Source organism: Suricata suricatta, chromosome 11, assembly GCF_006229205.1.
Source record: "Suricata suricatta isolate VVHF042 chromosome 11, meerkat_22Aug2017_6uvM2_HiC, whole genome shotgun sequence".
In the NCBI taxonomy this organism is placed as follows: Eukaryota; Metazoa; Chordata; class Mammalia; order Carnivora; family Herpestidae; genus Suricata; species Suricata suricatta.
In genome coordinates, this window is record NC_043710.1 from 22,646,065 (window position 1) to 22,670,582 (window position 24,518).

The window sequence follows — 24,518 nt, forward strand, 5'->3', positions numbered from 1 at the left end:
ACCACTAATCAATTACAGATCAAATCAGAGATTCCCCATACGACTTCATGGGAAAAATGACTCTTTTGGTGGCCCAAGACATATGTGCCTTATCAGGACAGATGCAAAACTTAAAATTGTTTATCATTTGCTGAATGGTGATAGGAAGAATTTTGAATTAAAGATGTGGGTTAAAAAATAAGTAAATATAGATGTGGGTGAGACAGCTCAATTGGGTTTCGGCCCCAATGATTCAAACTGATGGTGTGTATACCAATCATTTTCACATAATGCATGTTTTCTGACTTATTCATCTTGAGGCAAAATTTGACTGGTTTGCCCTAAGTTTGGTTATTAATAAGAACATTTATCTTATGTGTCTAAAATCTGCATTCTAATTCTGCCCTAACTTTGTTCTGAAATACTGCCTCACATCATCAAATGTTTAGGCCTCCACATAGGTTACACCACAGAGCAGATCAGCGCCTCTCAGAAATACTCACCATAATTGAGGTAGTAGAAATATTTGGTGGTGTGGTCTCTTAAAAAACATACATGTCTTCTCCACTTAATTGCTTAAACTGAAATTGCTTCTGAAAATCAGAGGGATTATATCTTTGTCACAAAGTTTTCTGTTGGAGCATAGTAGATTTCAATTGTTTATACATCTCTAGTACTAGTGTACTAGTCAGCTAAACACATTGAGCTCACGCAATGTGACTCTCAGAAGAGAAAGTGATTAATTCACTTCAGACAAGGAAATCTTCACAGAAGAAGTAGCATTTAAATAGAGCTTTAACAAACAAGTAAAAGTTCATCAGATACGGAAACATAAGCAGATCGATGGAATCTGAAAACAGCATAGTTAGTAATAGGCATGGCGGCTAAAATGATGAGAAATAAAAATGCAAACTAACATGTTGAATGTTTATCACACATTGAGCACTTTAAGTAGACTATAATGAATTTAACCCTCACAAGAATTCTAGGAGTCATAAGTTATTATTGGTCTTATCATTACCAACTTATTGATAAGGAAACTATTCTCAGTGAAGTTAAGAAACCTGTTTGAGCAAATCACAGGGAAAGTGATAAAGATGAAATTATATCCAGGTCTGTGTGACCCTAACGATACTGGGGCAAGAAAGGACCTTAATAGTACTACCAAGAAAGTGAGATTTTGACCCTGCAAAGTGCAGAACAATCAAAGTTTCCTAAAGAACCCTGGAAGGCTAGAGAGTTTGGAAGAACAGGTAGGAGCATAATGAGATGGCTTAGTAAAGCTCTGAATCGAGGAAATGAAAAGGGGATGGAGAAGAGTGAGTCATGAGGCATTTCAGAGGTAAAACCATAGAACTTAATGGTGAGGAGCTCAAAGTTTATACATTGGTGACTAAAAAGATAGTAAATAAGTTAACCAAGAAAGGGAGCATAGGTATAAGGGTGGAAAATAATGAATCTGATTGTGTCGACTTGAATGCAAGGCTTCAACAGCAGCTCAGTCCTCGTACAGTTCTGAGCACAGTCTATGAACAGAGGTTGCTTCTAGAGTTTGTTCTGATGTTTTCACTGATCAGTTGCAATTCTACATTTTACCTGAACAGCTTTTCATCTGGATGGTTCATATAATTAATAGTTTCAAAATGAATCATTTTGTAATAATAAAAAAAACCTCGAGCTAATACTTGTTCTACTAGAATTGTCTAAAGATTTATAGAGTGTCAGTCATCAAAATTAATTTGATTTTAAGGCCATAGAGTCTCACATTTATGAGCCACACATTATATATATGGGATTTGACCACATTATGTAGCAAAGCAGTTAATAATACAGACTTCCAAGTAAAGTGGATCCACTATACTGGCCAGTGAATTTACTTTGCATATGGGTTTTACCGATATTGGTTTACTAAACTTGCCCAAAGCTGGGTATCTGGGTGGCTCAGTCGGTTAAGCATCTGACTTAAGAATCCGGCTTCTGCTCAGGTCATTATCTCGTGGTTCATAGGTTCGAGCCCTGCATCAGGCTCTGACAGGTAGCTCAGAGCCTAGAGCCTGTCTTTGGATTCTGTTTCTCCCTCTCTCTCTGACCCTCACCTGCCTACACTCTCTCTCTCTCAAAAACAAATAAAACATTAAACAATAGTTTAAAAATATTTTTTAATGTTTACTTATTTTTTAGTGGGGGAGGGGCAGAGAGAGAGGGAGACACAGGATCTGAAGTAGGCTCCAGGCTCTGAGGTGTCAGCACAGTACTTGACACGGGGCTTGAACCCACAAACCGTGAGAACATGACCTGAAGTCAGACGCTTCGCCACCTGAGCCATACAGACACCCCAGCTTTTTGTTGTTTTAAAGCAAGAAATATAAACAAATGTTGATGAAAAAATGTATTACAGGCACCTTTTTTTTTCTTTTGTATTTTTATTTTGTCTTTATGACTTTCTAAAAAAGGGTACAAAAGTCTAGCTTCAGAAAATAGGATTCAGAAGTTTGGCAAAAGTGAATCCATTAAAAACATCCTTTTACATATAATTCTACAACTTTATAAAAAATGCAATGGCTTTAATATCTTAAATGAATATCTCAACCAAAATGATTTATGCATCAATAGAGTCAGGAAAGGAACTCAGATTTTTTCTATAGTTGTCTCCATTTTGTACATTAAAATATGTCCAAATATGCTCATCAAATAAGTGAAATGCATTCTCTTTGGTTTGTTTTGATTAATATCACTGTCTACTTCTTTGAAAAATAAAAGCTATCTCTTTCAATTCCCTGATCCTAGCTATCTATGTGATTTTTGCTCTGAACCTTGAAGAGATGTAACATTTAATTCAATTCTGGAGGGAAACTTATGCAAATATATTCTTCTGCTTTCTCCTAACCCATCCAGCCTGGGCTTTTCAATCTTATAGATTTCATTGAGTCATTTATTAAATGCAAAGTTTTAGATTAATTTAGGGCTTCTCTTTTAATTGCATACCCTCTTCATTTTCTTTCTTTCTTTCTTTCTTTCTTTCTTTCTTTCTTTCTTTCTTTCTTTCTTTCTTTCTTTCTTCTTTATGTTTCTTTCTTTCTTGGAGTTGAGTTCTTTACAAATAGATGACATGCTAAGGAGGAACATGAGAACATGTTATCTGGCTGCCATGTTTTTCATCAAATGACCCCCATTGTAATAATCAATAAAATAAGCTCATCTGAGGTATCCTTTAAAGAGATTATATAGACATTTCCATTTTTAAGTGATCTTCAGTTCAGTGTTTACTACTAAAAATGGAATATTTTTGCTAGAGGAAACAACTTAAGATTCCCACAATTACTTTATCAGTGGTGGAGATAGTGAACCACATAATCTGGACTAGAATTCCTATAGAGAAGAAGGGTGACTTCTTAATTTGTTTTAAAGGAGGGGCACTCACCCAGGAGCTGAATGTATATGATGTAGGATCTATCTGTAACTATCTGTGGAACCTGGAATAAATCACTTAGCTTTAGTCCCTGCACTTGTGAAACTGGGACATTAATCTCATAATTAATGGGAGACCCAATGAACTAATGCATAATAATTAATATTCTGCAATAGCATAATACCATTATCATTTGCTGCTTTCCTCTCATAGGTATTCTTATTGCTTATTTTTATTTAAATTGAATTTTTAAAAACAGTAAATGTGTTTTTAAAAGGAAATTTTATATCACCATAATAATGGAAAACAAGGAAGTTTTTCACAAATAACAGATAACCAAAAAGCAAACACTGTGAAAACAGCACTGCTACAATATCCTACCTAGATATCTAAATATTGTGCCAGCCTGAAGCTTTATATTTGTAAAAAGATGGAGAGATTATAAAGAACTTGTGATATTCAACAGAGATGTCCTTTCTGAGCAATAAGAAGGCCAGAAAGAAAAATAAAGAGCATCTTTGTCTCTGTGTAATACAATGCTATTTGTTTATTTACTTAAAATTTTTTTTTATTTTTGAGACAGAGAGGGACAGAGCATGAGAGGGGAAGGGGCAGACAGAGAGGGAGACAGAATCTGAAGCAGGCTCCAGGCTCTGAGCTGTCAGCACAGAGCCTGACACGGGGCTCAAACTCACGTGAGATCATGACCTGAGCCTAAGTCAGAGGCGTAACCGACTGAGCCACCCAGATGCCCCTACAATGTTATTTAATGTTAAGATCATACACCATCTAATTATCTTCTGTAAAAACAATTTTATGTGCCCCATATTTTGTGAAATATTAAAGAGATAAACACAAAACAATTAACACCAGACCTGCCAATACATTATGATAATTATGCAAACCTCAAACGGTACTTTTACCAAATTAAAAACCTTCATCAATCCAATTAAATGGAGCAAATTCATACCAGTGAGGCCGACTACCGGAATAATTCATTTTTATTTTAACAAATTGTCTAACTAGTTTCATAGGCCAATTATAATATTCCTCTTTCAAGCATTTAGTAAAGTAAAATAAGGACCAACAGCACAAAGTTTCTAGAATATAAACATAGCACACTTCCATTCCGCTGATGAGACAATCTACTGCGTTTGTATTTTGACTATTGTTACTTTCAATTCTAAAATTTCCTTTTGATTCACCTTGGCTGATAACTTCAACCTCTTGCTAAATATTTCCTTTTTTTTTCTTTTGCTTTGAGTATGTTGCTAATTGTCCATTGAAGCACTATTTTTGTTTACCATGGTTACTTTAAACTATTTATCAGATACTTCTAATGTTTCTATTATCTTGCTGCTAGCGTTTATTGATTGTCTTCTTTTCCATTCATTTCAGATCCACCTGGTTCTTGGTATAATGTGTGATCTTTGTTTAAAACCTAAACATTTTTGTAGTATGTTATGAACTAGCATGTTTGAGCCAGAGTGAAAGCAAAAATTGCACCAAGTTAAACAGGCAATAGAGGAAACAGACTAAAATACAGTCTAAACTCAATGCAGTAAAGGAAAGACTGGCGAGTCCTTAAGAGCTGGGGATTGAGGTGGGTCTCAGGCAATGTGTGTTCACTAATCAGCTTTACACAAAAGTGAAGCAATTTCCTGGAATCTTTCTAATGGAGACTGTTTTACAATTTGAAGTGAGGTACCCATCTGCCCACCTAAGTTATATTTCTATCTACTCACAGAGACTGGGGGATGGGAGCCCTGTCTTCCTTGATGACTAGATTTCAAACAGATGGCTCCCAAAATCAAGAATGACTGATTGTCCAGGTCATTAAAAAACCTGGCAAGAAGCTTCTAAAATTATTTACATCTCAAAGGGGTGGAAGAAGATTTACAATTATAAGTTTGCTCAAGTAAATGCTCTAAGGAAAGGGAGGCCAGAGACCTAGAGGCAGGAAGAAACCTGTCATAAGTTGGATTGTGGGGAGGGAAATGTTAAGGCCATCTTTGTCACTGGCTTTTTCTGACATGACATTAGCAAGGCAAGAGGTAGCAAGGCAGTCCCATTGAATTATTGCCTGGTGGAAACAGAAGTTCAGATTCCTCAGACAGCTTCCATGACACTCAAGGTGGCTCTCCATCTCTGCTGAGCAGGGTGGCAGATTGTCTCCACATGTGGTCCACACTAACACAGTGCGCGGAGGTAGGTGCTTGCTGAAGTGCAAGTCCAGGTTTGCCATAAGGACTCCAGCGGCATCGCACAAGGTGGGGATCTGTTACTGTTCAATAGGGTGAAAGTGTAGGCTCCCCAGCTAGCTGTCCCTGACTCCAGTCTGGCGGGAGTGGACGGGGCCTACTGACAACCTGACAGAGGAACAAGTGTAGGCTATATTCAGGCCTTACTGACACTGGAGTGGGGCCAGATCTTTTGGTGCTGTATGGCTAAGTTGAAGATTTATGGTCTAAAAATTCTTTCCTAGCCCTCTGGCTAGAGAGAGCAGGGTTTTGTTGGGGCATTTTCTGTGCCCATTGGTGTTCCTGGGGAGGGTAGCTTTTTAAATTCCAAGTGTGTGATTTTAGGCAAAAAGAAAACCCAGAAATTCACCACCACCATGTTGTTTTTGGGTCCTGATGTTTCTAGTTGGTCTTTCTTCTTAGCTCTACTTTTCTTATTTCTTTTTTAATATAATGTTCAGGACTTTTAATTGGACCCAAACTAAAGATTACTAAGGGAGAGAAAGGGGAACACATATATCTGCCCCATATTCCTGGAAGCAGAAATAAACTTTTTTTTTAATGTTTTATTTTATATTTGAGAGAGAGAGAGAGAGAGAGAGAGAGAGCACGCATGAGCGGGCGCCAGCAGGGGAGGGGAGGGGAGGGGTAGAGAGAGACAGGATCTGAAGCAGGCCCCAGGCTGAAAGCTATCAGCACAGAGCTTGATGCCGTTAGATCATGACCTGAGCTGAACTCCGATGCTTAACCGACTGAGCCACCCAGGCGTCCTTAATGTATTTTTATATTAATAGTTCTTATTGTCTTCAACTAAAAATGTTGGTTTGGAAGGCCAACTACTTTTCTTCACTGACCTGAATTATGCTACTCCTGGAGATCCAAACATTACATTGTGTGTGTGTGTGTGTGTGTGTGTGTGTGTGTGTGTGTTTCATGAATCCCAAATACTGTTCTTTCTTTAATGCCACAAAAATCCTTTCTTATAGTTTTGATTTTATGTGACACAATTTTAAGCGTGGCAAAATAGGTAAGATTTTACAACACAGTGTATCAGTCTTTAAATTTATTGTGCCACTTATGGAACCTTTAACTTTGGTCAAGTTGCTTCTTTTCATCTAACTTCTAAAGCTTTATACAAAAAAAAACCCAACAAAAGTATTGAACTTACAAAAATAGTAGATATGATGATTCATGTGAATTTGTCAGCATATTGCATAGTAAATGTAAATGCTAATATTACTATAATTATATAACTTACCATGTTCTTTCCTTCCTTTAACTGTAAATATTCGTTCCTTCCTTTAACTGTAAATGTTTTTGAATTAGAATTGGATTTAAGAATGGAGAGGAAAGCTTCAGAAGATTCAAAAGCATGGACAGCAAAATTAAATTTATATGCAAACTAAAAAACATTGGTCTGGTGGGAGTGAGGTATTTATAAGGGTAGAAATGTATAACATAAACAGGGAATTTAAAAAAAAAAGTGAAGACTCCATGGATAAGACAGAATTATCAACAACTATTCCACACATTAAAAACAAAGGGAAGTTTGAAATGCTCTCCATACTAGAAGATAAAAATTCACAAATACTGGCCAAATTCAAATCTTCTCACAACATTTTTATGTTTGCAAGTAGAGTCTCATCTAGTATAAAGAAAAGAAAATGAGATGACGCAGTGATGAAGGATGGAGGTAGTTTATAATTTTGTATATTTTAATATTCTGAGCATCGAATCCTAATTATTTGTTTGTATGCCTATTTCTACAATATGAAAAATAATTACCTCAAAATTTAGGGCCTTTTTTTTTTTTTACACCTAGTATAGTGTCTGACATGAAGAAGGAAGTTCCTGGACTTTTCTCCCAAATGAAGTGTTTAAGAGCTTTCACACATTTTATTTTTCAGCATTCCCCAAATTTACCTTTATTTTTTCCCTTAGTCACACGCAATGTATTTCCAGCAGTTTGGCAGAGGCCAGTCACCACTCCCTTCACACCCCGCATTGATCCTTCCCTTTGGGGTTTTGTGTGTCACTAGTGGAAACCCAGAGGCCAGTTTGTAAAACTTTTCTTCCCCTCTAATGATGTACCTCCGGCCTCATTCTCTGGCTCACCTCATCTCTACAGGAACGTGGGTCAGCCTTTGCTCTTCAATCACCTCCACTGCACTGTCTATTGCCATCTTTCTGAGTTTCTTCTGATCTATGTGCAGGAGTCAGATTCAGTGAAGACTGCAGTTGGCATGAGTCACTATCCTGCTTCCTACCCTCCTTTTCAGCCCCTTCTCTTTCCTCTTCGCTCTGTGAACACCACTGTGTAGACTGAGTGATGCACGTGGGGAAACAACAAAAACACAAGGCTCCCTTGCTGCTCCCTGCAGAGCTTTTGGTGAACAGAGGGCTCTCTGCTTCATTCCTGCAAACATATTTTAATGCTCTTTCTCAGCGTGGCCAACACAGAGCTTTGAAAAGACTCTCTGAAATGCCTCTCACATTCATGAAGATGAAAGTGCGTCTTCTCTTCACCTGGTGGTAGAGACAGCTCTACCAGAACCGGCTGGCCTCAGCTACTGACACCGCATAGGGCGGCTGTTGTCACGGCCAATGTGTACCTGAATCTCCTAATCATCAGTGCTTCTGGGGCCTTTTAAACTCCTTCTCTGAAGCATGACACCAAACGAATAAGATGTCAATACTCCTGAATGCACAGAGCTAAAAATTGTGTGTCCTATACTCTAAGGGAACTGTTCAGAAGAAAAAAAATTCTCTGTGTTTAAATAAAAAGGGTAAAATATCAGGCCATATGATAATAATCTAAAATTCCATTTTATCTCTATATGTATAGAAAATATAGATGATGACTTTAGCACACCTCCATCATTCCTTAGATCTCACCTACACAGCACATACTTTTATTGGCTGGAACAAGCAATGCAATCAAAGACTGAGAAAAGAGAGCATGGGAAGTTCACAGGTTTTAAAATTTTAACTTTAAATTCCTTATGTAGAAGTAGATAACACTGAGGTAGTGGAAACACATCTCTTCACAACAAGCTCGCTTCCCCACATTCTACAATATTTTAAGCAGTAAAGTTTGAATAGTTCTTACTCCCAGATTCTACTCTATCTCATCCTTGTTTATTCCTCAATGTAGTGAAAAGGTCTTCAGGACATATAATAAGACAAGTGACCTTGTAGTTGCAAAATCTAGGTCATCTCTTTAGTCACAATACTATGTGATCTCTCAAAATCATCTGTCACTGAAAATATGCCTTCTTTATTTAAAAAGGAGAAATTTAAGGGGTACCTGGTGACTCAGTTGGTTAAGTGTCCAACTATTTTTTTTAATTTTTTTATTTTTGAGAGACAGAGAGAGACAGTGTGAGCAGGGGAGGGTCAGAGAGAGAGGGAGACACAGAATCTGAAGCAGGCTCCAGGCTCTGAGCTGTCAGCATGGAGCCCGATGCAGGGATCGAAGTCACAAACTGTGAGATCATGACCTGAGCCGAAGCCAGACTGAGCCACCCACGTGCCCTGATGAAGCATCCAACTCTTGATTTCATCTCAGGGCATGACTTCACGAGATGAAGCCCTGTGTCACGCTCTTCACTGAAAGCATGGAGTCTGCTTAGGATTCTCTCTCTCCCTCTCCTTCTGCCCTTCCCATTTCTCTCTCTGTCTCTCTTTCTCTCTCTCTCAAAAATAAATAAACTTTAAAAATACTTTTTACAAAAGGAGAAATTTAAAACTGACAACCAGATAACTGTGGTGAGAGTAAAATTAATTTTATTTTTTATTATTTAATAAATATATTCATTATTAAGAATTACCATATACATCATCTGATGTGTGTCAATGAAAGACAACTGACATTCATTGATCACTGACTACAAGTCCAGAATTATACTGGGAAGTGATAGATTATCTTTAAACATAACTCTGAAGAATTTCTTCAGTCTTGGCATGTATATACCACAGTCCCATCAATATGTGGATGTGGTATCTTCCTCTAGAATCTGAGCTAGCCTTGTGATGTAGTAGAGAATGTACCAACAGAATGTAGTAAAGAAGATATTCTCCCAGATCTATATACTTATGTCTCCAGAAGACTAATAGCCTCTCCTTTAACTTTTTTGGATCTACCTGCAAGGATGTTCAGATCAGACTACTGAATAGTGAGAGAAAATATGCAGGGAGGCCCAGTTAGATAGCGGACATCCTATCTGCTGAAGTACTGGGTATGTGACTAAAGGCATCTGAGATGTTCCAGAATCAGCTTTGTTCCCAGATAGATGCAGCAGTCACTCAAGAGCTAAGCGACCACAATCAACATGCAATTGTGCAGTGGAGCTATCCATCAGAGTCTTACTTTCTTAGAAAATTGTGCGAAATGATTAATTATGGTTTTATGCTAAGTGGTGATTATTTACTCAGTAATATATAAATGAGGTAGCCGTTGATACATGGAAATGGCATGCTACATAATAGAAACTTAAAATAAGTGGTATTTGTTTAGAACCAAGTGGTTCTGAGCTGGATGGGCAGTGTGTACACTGTTGGTAGAAGAGCAAAGGAAGGAAAACTAGTGTTGTACATTGATGGGAAAATTGGCAAAACTGCTGACTGGGTTAGCATAAAATGTAGAAAATATATCTGAATAAGAAGGTACCTAGGCAGAATGTCCAAAGTGCTAGTTGACTTTCTTTACTGGTGATAAAATAGAAGACAGGTGATGAGCTAAAGAAGAAAATACTCCATTTTGAAACAAAATGTGGAGGAAATATTTCTATCTGAGGGCTTTCGGGGTTGCAATATATATATACATATATTTTTTTTCTAATCCCCAGCCTCAAAGTTAAAATAGCCTCAGGCAAAGATCAAATTCAGGGCACTTCCGGTTAAGAGATCAAATCCATGGTATTTTATAAGACCTCTTTTTAAAACCTCAGAAAGACTTAAGGTGTTTTATGCTGTATTCCCCCAGCATGAAAAAAAAATACCCCCAAAACAAAACAAACTATTTTGGCTTGCAGCCAAAAGTTGAGAAGGGCTTATCTTGAAGACATTATGGTATGGCTTTTATCTAATAAAATGAACTGTAATTTCATACATTAACCTGATACAAAGTTATTAGAAACTTGTACAAGCTTGGGCTAACAGGGATTAACATGCTTCCTAATAAAAAGAGGCTCTGGCCATCAAGTGTTTAGTATCAGAAAGAAAAAAATTACTTAGCAGCAAATAGTTATCTAGGGAATGGCATCTCAGAGAACAAAGCTGATAGCTCAGAGGATAGAGCCAGAGGCTGAGGCTAGCCAGGAGACAGTAAATGTGTTCTCACAGGCCAGAACTGGGTTCTATTCAGAGAACTTTCCTTGTCTGCAGAAGTAGGAGGCTCTGAAAGCAAGCAATAGTTGGATTTCAGAAGAGCTATGGAGCAGAGACTCCATAACTTTATTGTCAAGTTAGCTAACATACAGTGTATACATTGTGCTCTTGGGAGGGGTAGATTCTCATGATTCATCGCTTACATACAATGCCCAGTGCTCATCCCAACAAGTGCCCACCTCAATGCCTGTCACCCATTTTCACCCCTCCCTTGCCCTCCATCCACCCTCAATTTGTTGTCTCTATTTAAGAGTCTCTTCTGGTTTGCCTTCCTCTCTGTTTGTAACTATTTTTCCCCTTCCCTTCTAGTCTCTATTGTCCCATCCCTGACTCATGAATAATACTAGGGGCAGATAATCAGCCTTTTAATTATTTTTTTACATTTATTTATTTATTTTGAGAGAAACAGAAACAGCTCTAGTGGGGGAGGGGCAGAGAGAGGAGACAGAGAATCCCAAGCAGGCTCCCTGCTGTCAGTTCCGAGCTCGATATGGGGCTCAATCTCATGAAATCATGAGATCATGACCCGAGCTGAAACTAAGAGTCCAGCACTTAACCAACTGAGCCACCCCGGTGCCCTGAGAACCAGCCTTTTACATTTCCAATTCTTCAGAGGAACTGGACTTGCACCCAGGAAGAACCATCCAAAGCCAGCCCTGTTGCAGAGCAAAAGATACTAGACTTCAAGTCTAATTCTATGATGAGATGTGTTTGGGGAGGTGTTGCAGGGGGTGGGTATAGTTCTTACTTGAGGAAGCATGAGGTATCATGGTAGAGTTTACTGAGGCATGATTTATCATGGGATATTTTACTGAGATTTCTTTCTAGAAATTCAATCCTTCCCTGTACATCCTTGCCTTTCTCACATCAAGACTTACTCTACCTCTCTTAGGAGTGCCCACTCATTGACCTTGTGACTTGCTTGATGGGTAAAATATAGCAGATGTGACACTCTATGTATAATATCCCTGGTTATTAAAAGGTATACATCTTCCATTTTTGTCCTTTGAATAGTAAGTCTCCCTGTAAAAACAGTGAAGACTCTTCTTTTTCAGAGTTTCAGCATGCTCTACTCATTCTAGCAATCCTATCTGTTTTGCCAGACATGTGAGAGAGGCTATCTTGTATCCTACAAACCAAGTCAGCATCTTCCTCTCAACACCATATGGGTAAAGATGATCTCTTCCCACTGAGTCTTTCTCAAGTTTTGTAGTCATGGGCAATGAATTGTTATTATCGTTTTAAGTCATTAAACTTTGTGGTGGTTTATTACATAGCAGTAGATAACTGATATGGGCATTTTGTATGTAGTTTCTTTTTTCAGTCTCAATAAAACCTTCCAGCACCATCTTTCAGACTTCCAATCACTTTCTTCTGTTAACAACACTGCTGTACAAATGGAAATATTCTTACGTTCAGATGATTAAACCAATATGAAGATACTGTACTTGAATTGCCTAAAGTATCACCTTATACTCCACGTGGCTATGGGTGTTCATACATTCATGATGCCATTTGACCTTTACGTTCTTGGACAGACACCTATTTGTCTAGGTTAATTTCAAGGCAGTCTATGTGGATTCAAGAGAATTAACTGTGTGACCTTTGGAGTTTTCTCCCAGCTGTATGATCATATGATTTATGCCGGTTCACCTGCTTTCATGGCAATATCTAATGGTGTTAACTCAACATATGAAAAATCTGAACCTGCAATGCTCTTTTATAACTACCTAGACTTTGAAAAATTAAAAGGCTTAAACTGTCATTTCAAGGAATACAGAAACAGAGACAAAAGGTTGGCAAATCAAAATGTAACAATGAGAAGCATTCATGGTGAGTGGAACTCAAAGTTCTTAAGTCCTTTGATTATTAAAATAATATGCCAGAAGGAATCAGTACATAATTGAAACTAAATTAACCCATTCCCTTAGCAGAGGGAATCTAACCTTAGAGTTTGATTATGGAGATACAACAGGGCAAAGTTTTACAAATTGTGCTAAGTACTACACGTCTGAAACTGTGCCAGGCACCACTGAGAGTGCCACATGATTGAAACACAATCTTCGGTCAGAAAGACATGTCACATTATCTAGAATTTGTAAATCAGTCAAAAAGATTTCCCTCTAATTCTTTAAGTTAACTAAAAGTGCCTTAGCAAAATCTTCGAATACCATGAGTTTAGTTTGCCTGCACCATCTTGGGCATTTATTGGATAGGAAGTGACAAAAGAATAAAATGACAATATTAATAAGAGCACTAGTATTGCTATTACTTTATTTGTATTTTTTTTACATTTTCAGGGAATTCACATTCTTTCCTTACCATGACCCAGTGAGAAGAGGAAAAAATTGAAGTTTTCTGAAAATGAGAAAAAAGACGTAAAAAAATATTTTAACTTTTTCAGGAACATACAGCTAGTTATTGAGAAATCATTAATCAAAAAATACTTTTAGTATTATCTATTCTCATGACTTTATAATTGTAAATGAAATGCATCTAATTTCTCTAGTGGATAAGCTTTATAAAAATAAAAATTATTTCCATGGTATAGATATTAACAACTTTTTACAGATTATTCTACAGATTAGTCTTCAGTCCAATAATTAGAATATTTGTATTTATCTTAATTGCTAGTAAAATACACATCTAATTTTTTTATAGTCTTATTATAGTTTGCCAATGGCAAATACCACCAGCAGTCCTAGGATTACTGGAATTACATTTCTTTTTGTCTATTTCTTGCTAATAATTAATAAAGAAAGACAGGAGGTATTAATAATGACACTGCATTTAAAAAGGATCATGATATCTAAGGAATATAGTGATTTTATTTTATTTTATTTTTAAAGATCATTTATTTATTTGAGAGAAACAGAAATAATATGAGTGGGGGGAATGACAGACAGACAGACAGACAGACAGAGGGAATCCTGAACATGCTCTTCACTGTCCACGCAGAGCAGGCTCTCAAACTCACAAAACCGTGAGATCATGACCTGAGCCAAACCAAGAGTAGGAAGCTTAGCCCACTGAGCCACCCCAGTACCCCTGGAATATCTGATTTCAAATCCATTATAGTAAGTAAGCAAGGGCCAGCTTCACAGGTATGCAATGTGCGGACTCTGTACTTGGTTTAATGCTCTGTTGTCACTGTTTTGGTCCATTAAGGCTGCTGTAGCAATATACCACAGACTGAGTAGTTTATAAACAGCCAAAATTTATTTCTCACAGTTCTGGAGGCTGAGAGTCCAAGATCAAGGTGCCAACATCATTGGATAAGGGTGCTCTTCAGGGTACTGATTTCGGATGTTGTCACACAGAGGAAGGGGCAAGGGAAATGTCTGTGGACTCTTTTATAAGGGCATAATTCCATTTAGGGGGGCAGAACACCAATCACTTCCCAAAGGTCCATCTCCTAATATCATTGCATTGGGCATTAAGAATCTAACAAATGGGGGCACCTGGGTAGCTCAGTCGGTTGAGCGTCTGGCTTCGGCTCAGGTCATGATCTCACAGTTTGTCGGTTTGAGCCCTGTGTCGGGCTCAGTGCTGAGAGCTAGCTCAGAACCTGGAGCCTGCTTCAGATTCTGTATCTCCCTCTCTCTGACCCTCACCTGCTCACACTGTCTCTCTCTAGCTCTCGAAAACAAGTAAAAAAAACATTTTAAAAAAATTAAAAAAAGAATCTAACAAATGAATTTTGGGGGAATGCAAAATAGCAGTCATCATATGAAAGTCTAAATAATTTTGAACAAGAAGCCTGCATTTTCATTTTGTACTAGGTACCACCATTTTGTCTAGGTGGTCTGTAATGATTACTTATGTAGAATTTTCTCGTTAATCCTTTTCACAGTTATCAATTCATATGGCCCAGACTAACAATTCTGAAGATCATTAGAATAGGAATTATTTCCTGTTTCATTTAGTTTCCTTGATAGTAAGTAGCAGAGTAACTTTATTGACTTGAGCGTGCACACAGCAACTTTTTGAAAGGATGTGGATTATATCAGAGTAATGGAGGAATCACACAATCTTTGGTAAAGACAGGAGACAGCACCACCTCAGAGACTATATATGAGGGATTAGTAACCTTAATCTACAGTGCTACTCATTTCCAGCTGCCTTCCTACCCTGGGTATATTCCAAAAGATTAAAATCCCTAGCAAATAGGGTCACCTGGGTGGCTCAGTCAATTAAGCCTCTGACTCTTGATTTCAGCTCAGGTCATGATCTCAGGGTTTGTGAGTTCAAGCCCTGTGCTGGGCTCTGTGCTGACAGCATAGAGCCTGCTTGGGATCTCTCTCTCTCTCTCTCTCTCTCTCTCTCTCTCTCTCTGCCCCTCCTCCTTTGAATCTGTACACACACACACACACACTCTCTCTCTCAAAGTATATAAACATCAAAAAATAGTAAAATAGCATCCCTAGCAAAGAGACAGACAGACAAACAGTCTTAATGGTTGATTCTCTCTTAATAAAGTCTCTGTGTTGTAAGATATAGGGATATAAAGAGTGTAAGAATCATCAGATGGGGTGCCTGGTTGGCTCAGTCAAAGTGGAGCTGGCTTGGGATTCCCTTTTTTCCCCTCTTTCTGCCCCTCCCCTCCTCATGCTTTCATGTGCTCACTTGGTCTCTCTTTCTCTCCAAATAAATATTTATTTTTTAAAAATAATCAGAATCAAAAGAATAAAAGGACCCCCCCAAATATAATTGAGCAGATAAAAGCAATAGAAGAATATTTCTTGCTGTAAAAGTAAAGGAAATGAATAAGGAAATAAGAGTAAAAGTAAGGAAATGAGTCCAAAGGAAGCATTTTGGTAAAAGTTTTATTTGTGGTAGATAATAGAGCTAGGGCTTGTACCCCTATCTATCTACCTATTTATCTATATATACATACTTATTTTTGTATGGCACTATGAAATATTGAATATGTCTGCAGTACAAGCAGTTTTTTATGGGTAAAGAATTTATAGATATGTATAAAACCAACTGAAACAGACTACATGATTTCTTCGAAAGTAAGTCTCAGAAATGTGTTTAGACTGCTGTAGTGTACCTAAAACGATTTGGAATTCACAAATGAGGAGCTTTTCTAAGGTAACAGGTATAGAAGAGTCCATTAGTTATTCTAAAGTTATATTTTTTCATATTTTAACAAATTTGCTTACAAATTTAGGTTCTACCATGCAAAATTAACTGGAGAGAAAGCAATCAAAATCTTTTCCTCACCAGACTGAATGTATCACCCCCCAAATTTATATGGTGAGACCTAATCCCCAATGTAATAGTATTTGGAGACAGAGCCTTTGAGAGGCTATTAGGTCATGAGGTTAAAGCCCTCATGAGTGAGATTAGTACCTTTGTAAAAGAGACTCCAGAGAGCTCTGTGGCCCCTTCTTTTATGTGAGGACCCAGGACACCTCACCAGATACCAAATCTGCTGCTGTCTTGATCATGGTCTTCCTAGCCTGCAGAAGTATAAGAAATAAATTTCTGTTGACTCTAATCCACCCACCCTATGGTGTTTTTGTATAGCAGCCTAAGCTAAGACAATCTTTTTGAACTCAATAAAATTTTTTGAATCATTTAAAAGTTTATATAATCACCCTTAGTTCTCTATTTCTCAATGTTCAGACTTATTATATCTGACTTCATTCCCCAGCTCTATTAGCTGTGTTTGACTTTATTCAATACACGCATAATTGTTTTTCAGACTGAAGAGGATTGTGTGAAAAGAGGCATTGTACAGTAATCAAGAGTGTGGACATACAGACTGCTTATGTTCACGTTAGCTCTTAAAAGTTTAATCTTGGCTAAGTTACTTAGTCTTCTTTGTTAAGGGGGAATAATCAGTTACTCTGAAGGGCCATCATAAAGATTAAACTTTTTAATATATGTGAAGCACATAAAACAGTAAGGGGGATATAATAAATGTTATATAAACATTTACTATTGTTTGATTAATTAAGCCCAGTGTATAAAGATCATTTCTGGGGTGTCTAGTGACTGTCCAGCTAGAGTAGTATGGGGTTCATTTGAAGATACAAATCATTAGAATAGTATGAATAGATTGTCAGAATTAATTTTATTTCTGACACAGATTCAGGTCACCACTTTTTTTTTTTAACTATCCTGGTCAATCACAGCTAATATATGTTAATTTAATCTAAAATAAGTTTGAATTATTCCCTGAATGTTTCACTTTTTCAGTCCTTCTTCCTTTACACTTGCTAATATACAAGCTTACAGTAGTTTTAACAGCTGCTCCTTGTAATGCTATGAAGGCATGGTACCAAAGAGTTCAGTTTTCTAAAGCATATTGGTATAAATTTAACTCCTAATAAAGGAAAAGTTATTATTCAGAGTTCTTGGACTTTTTATTTACACACAATGCCATAAAACTCTGTATATTTCTCTTTGAACACATCTAATAGTAAATTGAAAAGTAATATAGATGCCATGAATTCTGTCAAAGAAAGATCTGGAACCCTGTGCCTATAGCTGCTTTGAGGTAGTGGTCCAGAGGAGGCCTTAGAATAGCATGATTGCAGGATGCCTGGGTGGCTCAGTCGGTTAAGCATCCAACTTCAGCTCAGGCCATGATCTTTCAGTTCATGAGTTCAAGCCCTGCATTGGGCTCTGTGCTGACAACTCAGAGCCTGGAGTCTGCTTTGGATTCTGTGTCTCCCTCTCTCTCTGACCCTCCCCTGCTTGCACTCCGACTCTTTCTCTCTCTCTTTCTCAAAAATAAATAAACATTTAAAAACGAATAGCATGACTTCTTTAGCTACTCATTGTATTCTTTTCATATCTAACAAATATTTACTGAATATTTTCTGAATTACACGTGATATCCTGTCCTCTAGAAATAAAATAGTGAGCCAGACTGACACAGTTTATATTTCCATGGAACTTGTAGTTATAGAAGACAGATCTGTATGTAAGGAAATACATACGTATTAAAATGTCAAATCATGAGAAGTCCTGGGGAGAATATACAGTGGTGTGACGTGACAGAGGGTGAGTGGTACCGGGGACATTGTCAGAGAAGCTCTCCCTGAGCCTCTTGTATTTCAGCTGAGATCTAAATGATAAGACATGAGACCTAGGAGGCTGTGTAAGGAGAAACCTTAAGAGCAGGAAAAAGCAGCACAAAGGCTAGCAGGCTGAGGTGACCCTGTACTATTTGAAGAGTTGAGAAAAGGCATAGTGGTTGGGGCACAGTGACTGAGGGCAGAGTAAAGGAACCCGAGATCAGAGGCCCCCACATGGCTTTATCACATAGGATCACTTTCTATGTAGTAAGGAATCTGGCTTGCATTTGAAATGTAATGAGAATTTATTGAAGTTTTAGGTAGGTCTGTAAGTATTTTTTACTCAACTTTAAAACAATTTTTTGGCTTTTAGAATAACTGATTTTACAACTGTATTATAAAATTACAAAATGGTCACAAACATACACAACCATCATGGGAAATCTTTCTGACCCCAGGAAGGACTTGGTAAAATCTGTATTTCCTATTTCTTCCTACTAGGATTGTCAAATTTGGCCATGTAAGCCTTAGTACTGGGTGAAATGCCCGTGAATAAAACTATGGTTATTTTTTTGTTATTATTTAATGACAAAATGCTGTATTTAGAAGGTAACTTTCAGAAGCACGTTGGTGGCTCAGTTGGTTAAGTATCTGACCAACTCAGGTCATGATCTCATGGTTCATGGGTTCAAGCCCCATGTTGGGCTCTATGCTGACAACTCAGAACCTGCAGCCTACTTTGGATTCTGTGCCTCCCTCTCTCTCCGCTCTTCCCCAGCTCATGCTCCACCTCTCTCTCAAAAATAAATAAACTTCTTTAAAAAAATGGAAGAAGGTAACCTTCAGAAATATATGGTAATACAGTATAATGTATTCATAGAGAATATTAATGGTTTTCAAAGTAATATCCTTGTTTACACACCTATTACATACAAGACATCAAATCAGAATCAGAGGAAGGAAAACAGATCAAATTATTGCCTCTACCCTCAGAAAATGTAATTTATTAGAAAAATAATATGTTTATGAACAAGTTATTACATCACTGGAAATGTGTAAGGAGAGCCTTAGGGTATCACAGAATTTTTTGTAGTTCAGAATTACAAGATGATATTTTTGTTCAGCAGGAGAGAGAAAATAGCAAGAAGTATTGAAAATGAATGGGAACTCTGGAAGAAATGGCAAGGAAAATGTGACAGAAATTGATCTAAGAGCAGAAACAATTAAGCAAGTTTGGCTCTGATACTTAATAACCACATGTCAGAGTATTATTGAAAAAATATTTAGAATAAATAATCTAAATTCTGTTTCTTTTAAATTAGGTTCTGGTACTAATTATAAAAGTTATCGTGTCTCTTGAACTTTAATTTCTTTCTTAATAAAATAGGGTATTTGGCCATGTCAATGTCAAATACCAGGTTCCTTTTTGTTTCTTTTAAATCTATAACTTGTTATCCAGTCAGTATGCTCCCTTCAGACAGCAGCCAAGTCAGAGCGACCTTTTCAAAATGCAAATCTTATTGGGGCATCCTCCAACTTAAAATATTTTGATCGCTTCCTCTTTCATGTAACATAATAGAACAGGGCTCAGTCTGGCATGGCCCTAGCTATTTTTCTAGCTATATCCTAAACCACATCCCCCTAGCTTTAATTCAGACGAAATGTCTTTCAATCACCAATATTCATATCATGTTTCCCTTGACTGCTCTTCTTGGGATACTTTTTTTTCCCTGTCATCCTTTAATTCCTAAGGCTCATTAGTTCCTTGCTCATAATTTATATCAAATCCCTCTTTTATAAGCTGTAGTAGCATTATGTCACTTTCAATCATGGCACTTATTATAGTTGCGATTTTTCAATTAGTTTTATGGAACTAACCTCTGTGTATACTACTAGATTGAGAGTCCATGGAGGTAATAGCTGTGTCTGTGTTTGCTCTCTGTGGTATTCTAGCACCTTAGTTATACCTAATAAGCATGGATTGAATAGATGAATGAATGAATCAATGAGTAGAGAGATTAATGCTGGCAGTGGAAACGGAAAGAATGAGTATAAAGTATATTTATGATAGCATCTTCTTCCTGATAGAGTAATTCTCCATAATTGTCTGAAAATATTAATGGTTTTCTTCTTCTTCCCTACAACCAACAATGCAGAAATGAGTAAGAACTTGGAACTGCTATCAGAAATAACATCATCATCGAGCACTGGATTTTGTATGTAAGTGACAAATCACCTAAAAATACCTAAAAATACCTAAAAATAATGTTATACCGTATGTTAACTAACTGGAATTTAATAAAAACTTGAAAAAATAACATTATCAACATGCTAATCATTATTATTAAAATCATTTTATCATTATCATTGCTGTGATCATTGTCATCATCAATATCATCACTATTGGAATTACAAACATACTTCTGTTCAGTCCTTTGGCAGAATGGAAATTAAAAGAATATATACGTGGAGAGTCCAGCATATTTTTCATGAATAAAGAGGACTGATGATGAGGTAAAGGGGAAGAGAGTGTAAATCTGTAGAATTTATTCATGGTTTGAGGTATAATGTGAAAATTTAGCTTTGAAAGAAGCAATAACATTTGCATTTTTGAATTTATACATAGTTTGACACCCTCCAGGCCAGGACAAGGAACAGATGCTGTCAATACAAAGTACAGCACTTACGTAATATTTTGACATACTTGAGTGAATGTAAGTAGTTTTCTCAAAGATCTTTTCCTTAGAGGCAATCACTTCATAACAGCCGTCCTTTACCTGCAATCCACGGCCCACATCACTTTACAGTTTAACAAAACTTCATTGCACAAAGCTCCTCTTTCAATCTGAATTTGTAACCCAGGTATAGGAACTATTATCTGGTCATAGAACACTTCTTCCGATATTGAATACAAATGCATACCAAATCTATGACAGATTATTATGGATATCTTTATTTCCCTCTGCAGGAAAAAATAATCAGGACCTCTGTTTTGTAAAAAATCAATACCTGTTCAAAATATTACCTGAGGTAGTTAAACTTGTATTATATAATATGTTACATTTTTATTATAATATTAGATAACAATATAGTAAGCAGAGTATCATGCATACATTTCTCACAATGTATAATTAAAAATCAAAATATCTGTGGGATGAATAAAAAAATCTACTCTATAAGTCAATAAATTATTTCTATAAGTTAGTGATTAAAGTATTTTTCTTTCTAAAAACAATTTGGTTTGAGGAATAGTCACACACACACAAAACTTGTTTCATCTTATAACACATTCTATGTTTTTTCAAAGGAAAAAAATGGTATGTGCCTAATTACTTCCTTACTGATTTCCTAAATATGACTTCTCCCAGCTTTTAATTGTTTCAATCCAGTATTCAAAACACTAATGAAAAATTCCAATTTGACATCTTACTCTTAAATAACTGCTAGGTGACTTGAAGGAAATCAACACACCTCTAATTTTTGGCTATTTACTACCAGTGGGAATTTTCTTAAAATTATGCAACGTAATAAAATATGTGTAGAGAAGTATGAAGCCAAAAAATTCCCTTCTGATTTTCAGACAATTCTTGCAGCTGACATCATAAGGAAATAAAACATTTTTACTTATAAAATAATTACATTTGAAACAATTTAGATTTATGAAGTGCACATTATAAATAAAAACTCATTCCTCAGAGAACAAAACATTTTCTCTACTCCTAAATTAAGGCTGTTATCATCTATCTCATTTAGTCACTTATGGATGGGAGTCTCAGTAATTTAAGACTGACTATGTATCAAAAATAAGAGTGGGTACATTACCTAGGATGGTACATATTTTGGAATCTACTAATACTCAATGCAAAACTTTCAAACCGAATTCAGTTTGAATACCAAAGAATTAATCTTTTACTTCCATTCTCCTCCTTATTTCCTTCATTCTGTCCAGTCATTTTCCCCTTCCATATCTTATTGGAATTGAAGACAAAACACTGAAAGTCCACCATCTCAAGATAGTTTTCTGAGGTTTTGGCCGCATTTTTTGAGATATAACTGTTTTCTGAAAGCTTTTAAAGTACTGATAATTAAAAAATTATCTAACTGGTGAGTTTCTAAGTGAAAATCAAGACCTGATCTTGACTTTCACTTAGAAATAGCATCTTTCATTATGTACCACAATCTAGATCAATATCTATAAATATTAGACATGGGATTAAAATCTAATTTCCCAATTTCTTTTCACCTATCTTTTCTGTGTCTATATATGAATTTTGATGAATGAATGAAGTTGATAATTAAGGCCAATTAGTTTCCTAAATGTAAGTCAGTGTCAGGATATAGCGACCATTTACAATTCAACTTGGCCACTCAGAAAGTGAAGCCCCTTCAGGGTTATGGAAATCCCTAGCCAGGTGAAACATAAACTTCCTCTTACAACAGAAGCTATAAAGCTAGAACTCTGTCTTACCAGTTCCCTCTTGCACCTAGAACATGAACAAATGACTCTGACTTAACCAATCAGTTGTCCGTAGCCCAGACCTGGAATTATAAACCTGAGATTCAGATTAGCCACGAAAATGTGGGTACTAGGCTGGCAATGATGAGAGAATCAGTAATAAATATGTCTAGATTTTAGAAGCAGTAGTGTAGGAGCATATTGATTAGTGTCCTGTAGCATTAATAAAAAAAATTTTTAAGAAAAGCATGCACACAAAGAACTTGAGGCAGTGATTAACGTTAAGAGAAAGAAAATTTGTATTAGAATGAAGACATTTATGATGCATTCATTAATATATACCACTGTGAACAATAACAATATTGTCCTAAAAATGCATTCATAAAAAATACTAATTTAAATAAAAATTAGGATGTGATTATATTACAAAGATGAGGAGAAAGGAAGTAGTAGAAAATAATAAAAGGTAGAGATTCATCTTTGAAATTTGGAAGTCAATATCTATATTAGTCAAGATTTTCCAGAGAAACAGAATAAACAGTATGTGCATATGTGTACATAAATAGATAGAGGTAGAGAGATGGGGATGAGGAGAGAGACTCATTTGAAAGAATTAATTCACATAAATGTGGAGGTTTGACAAGTCTAAACACTGCAGCATGGAACAGCAGGCTGGAGACCAAGGGAAGAGTTGAGATCAAAGGCCTTCAACTGATTGAAAGAAACCCACCATATCATTGAGGGTGATCTGCTTTACTCAAAATCTACTGCTTTAAATGTTAATCTCAAGTAACAAAAACCTTTGCAGAAACACCCAGAAAAGCTTTCAACCAAATATCAGGGTAGCGTGACCTAGCCAAGTCAACGCATAAAAGTAACCATCACAGTAACATCTAAACCAGAAAAATCAAGAAATAGTATGGGGGGGGGGGTGAAATTAAGGATAGGGAATGTTGTAATAGAAGACTATGTTTTTCTCATTACAAGTCTGATAATTTTTATTGTTTGATTCTTTAGTCTACATGAAAATATTATTTGAATAAAAATAATAAACTATGAGGTGTCTGGGTGGCTCTGCTGGTTAAGTGTCCAGCTCTTGATTTCAGCTCAGGTCATAATCTCAAGCCCTGCATCAGGCTCTATGCTGACAGTGTGGGGTCTGCCTGAGATTCTCTGCCTCTCTCTCTCTCAAAAATAAACAAACATTTAAATATAATAATTTAAAAACAATTATTTTAATAGAATTTGAAAGCTCACATGATCATTATCAATATTTCAGTGGTATACTGGATCCCTCTGAGACAAGTATCAAATAATAGCAAAAATTCATAAAATCACTGGCTACTCCTGAAGGCAAGAATAGTAAAGCTGTGGCACAATTAAGTTTACATAAAGCTTTTGGATACTGAAACATCATATATGATTCTTTGGTAGCAAATAAATATATGCATGTTTCCAATAATAATGTTTAAATCATCACCAAAACCTCATCCAAATCACCCACAAGAGCTATCACTACCAACAAAGGTTGTCTTCAATAAGATGGTAATAATGCAGTCTTGAATTCATCCCCCAGACAACTTTAACTTCAAAAAAAGTTATGGGACTTGTGAATTTAATGATAAATATATTCGACGAATATGTCACATATGATAAGAATGCTTTATTTTGCCTAATGATTCTTTTTAGAGCCGTTCAAAGACATCTTTGTAGGAGTGAGAGGAGAGATTCATTAAATGACAGATAGACAATAGATAGATGGATGATAGATAGATAGATAGATAGATAATAGCATTCATAACAAGTCCAAACTACCTCCCCTGAAATTCCTTCTACTATAGAGTATCTATATTAGCCCAAAACTTATTTTAAAAGTCCATATTAATTCCCAATATCTGGCATTTGCCTGAAGTTCTTCCTTATTCACCTTACTTGTCGATGCTATCTCCTTCATCAAACAGCAACAAAAACTTTCCTGTCATTCCTTCCTTTTTGTTCTACATTCTTTAAGA

At 36.4% G+C, this 24,518-nt stretch overlaps 1 long non-coding RNA gene across 1 annotated transcript in view; it reads right to left on the minus strand.

The window, feature by feature from the left end:
• Positions 1–2,504: 2,504 nt before the first annotated feature.
• Positions 2,505–24,518, minus strand: part of LOC115272142 — a 228,181-nt gene continuing 206,167 nt past the window's right edge. The window contains exon 3 of the long non-coding RNA XR_003900269.1: positions 2,505–3,091. This is a non-coding gene — a long non-coding RNA (uncharacterized LOC115272142). The remainder of the gene's footprint in view (positions 3,092–24,518) is intronic.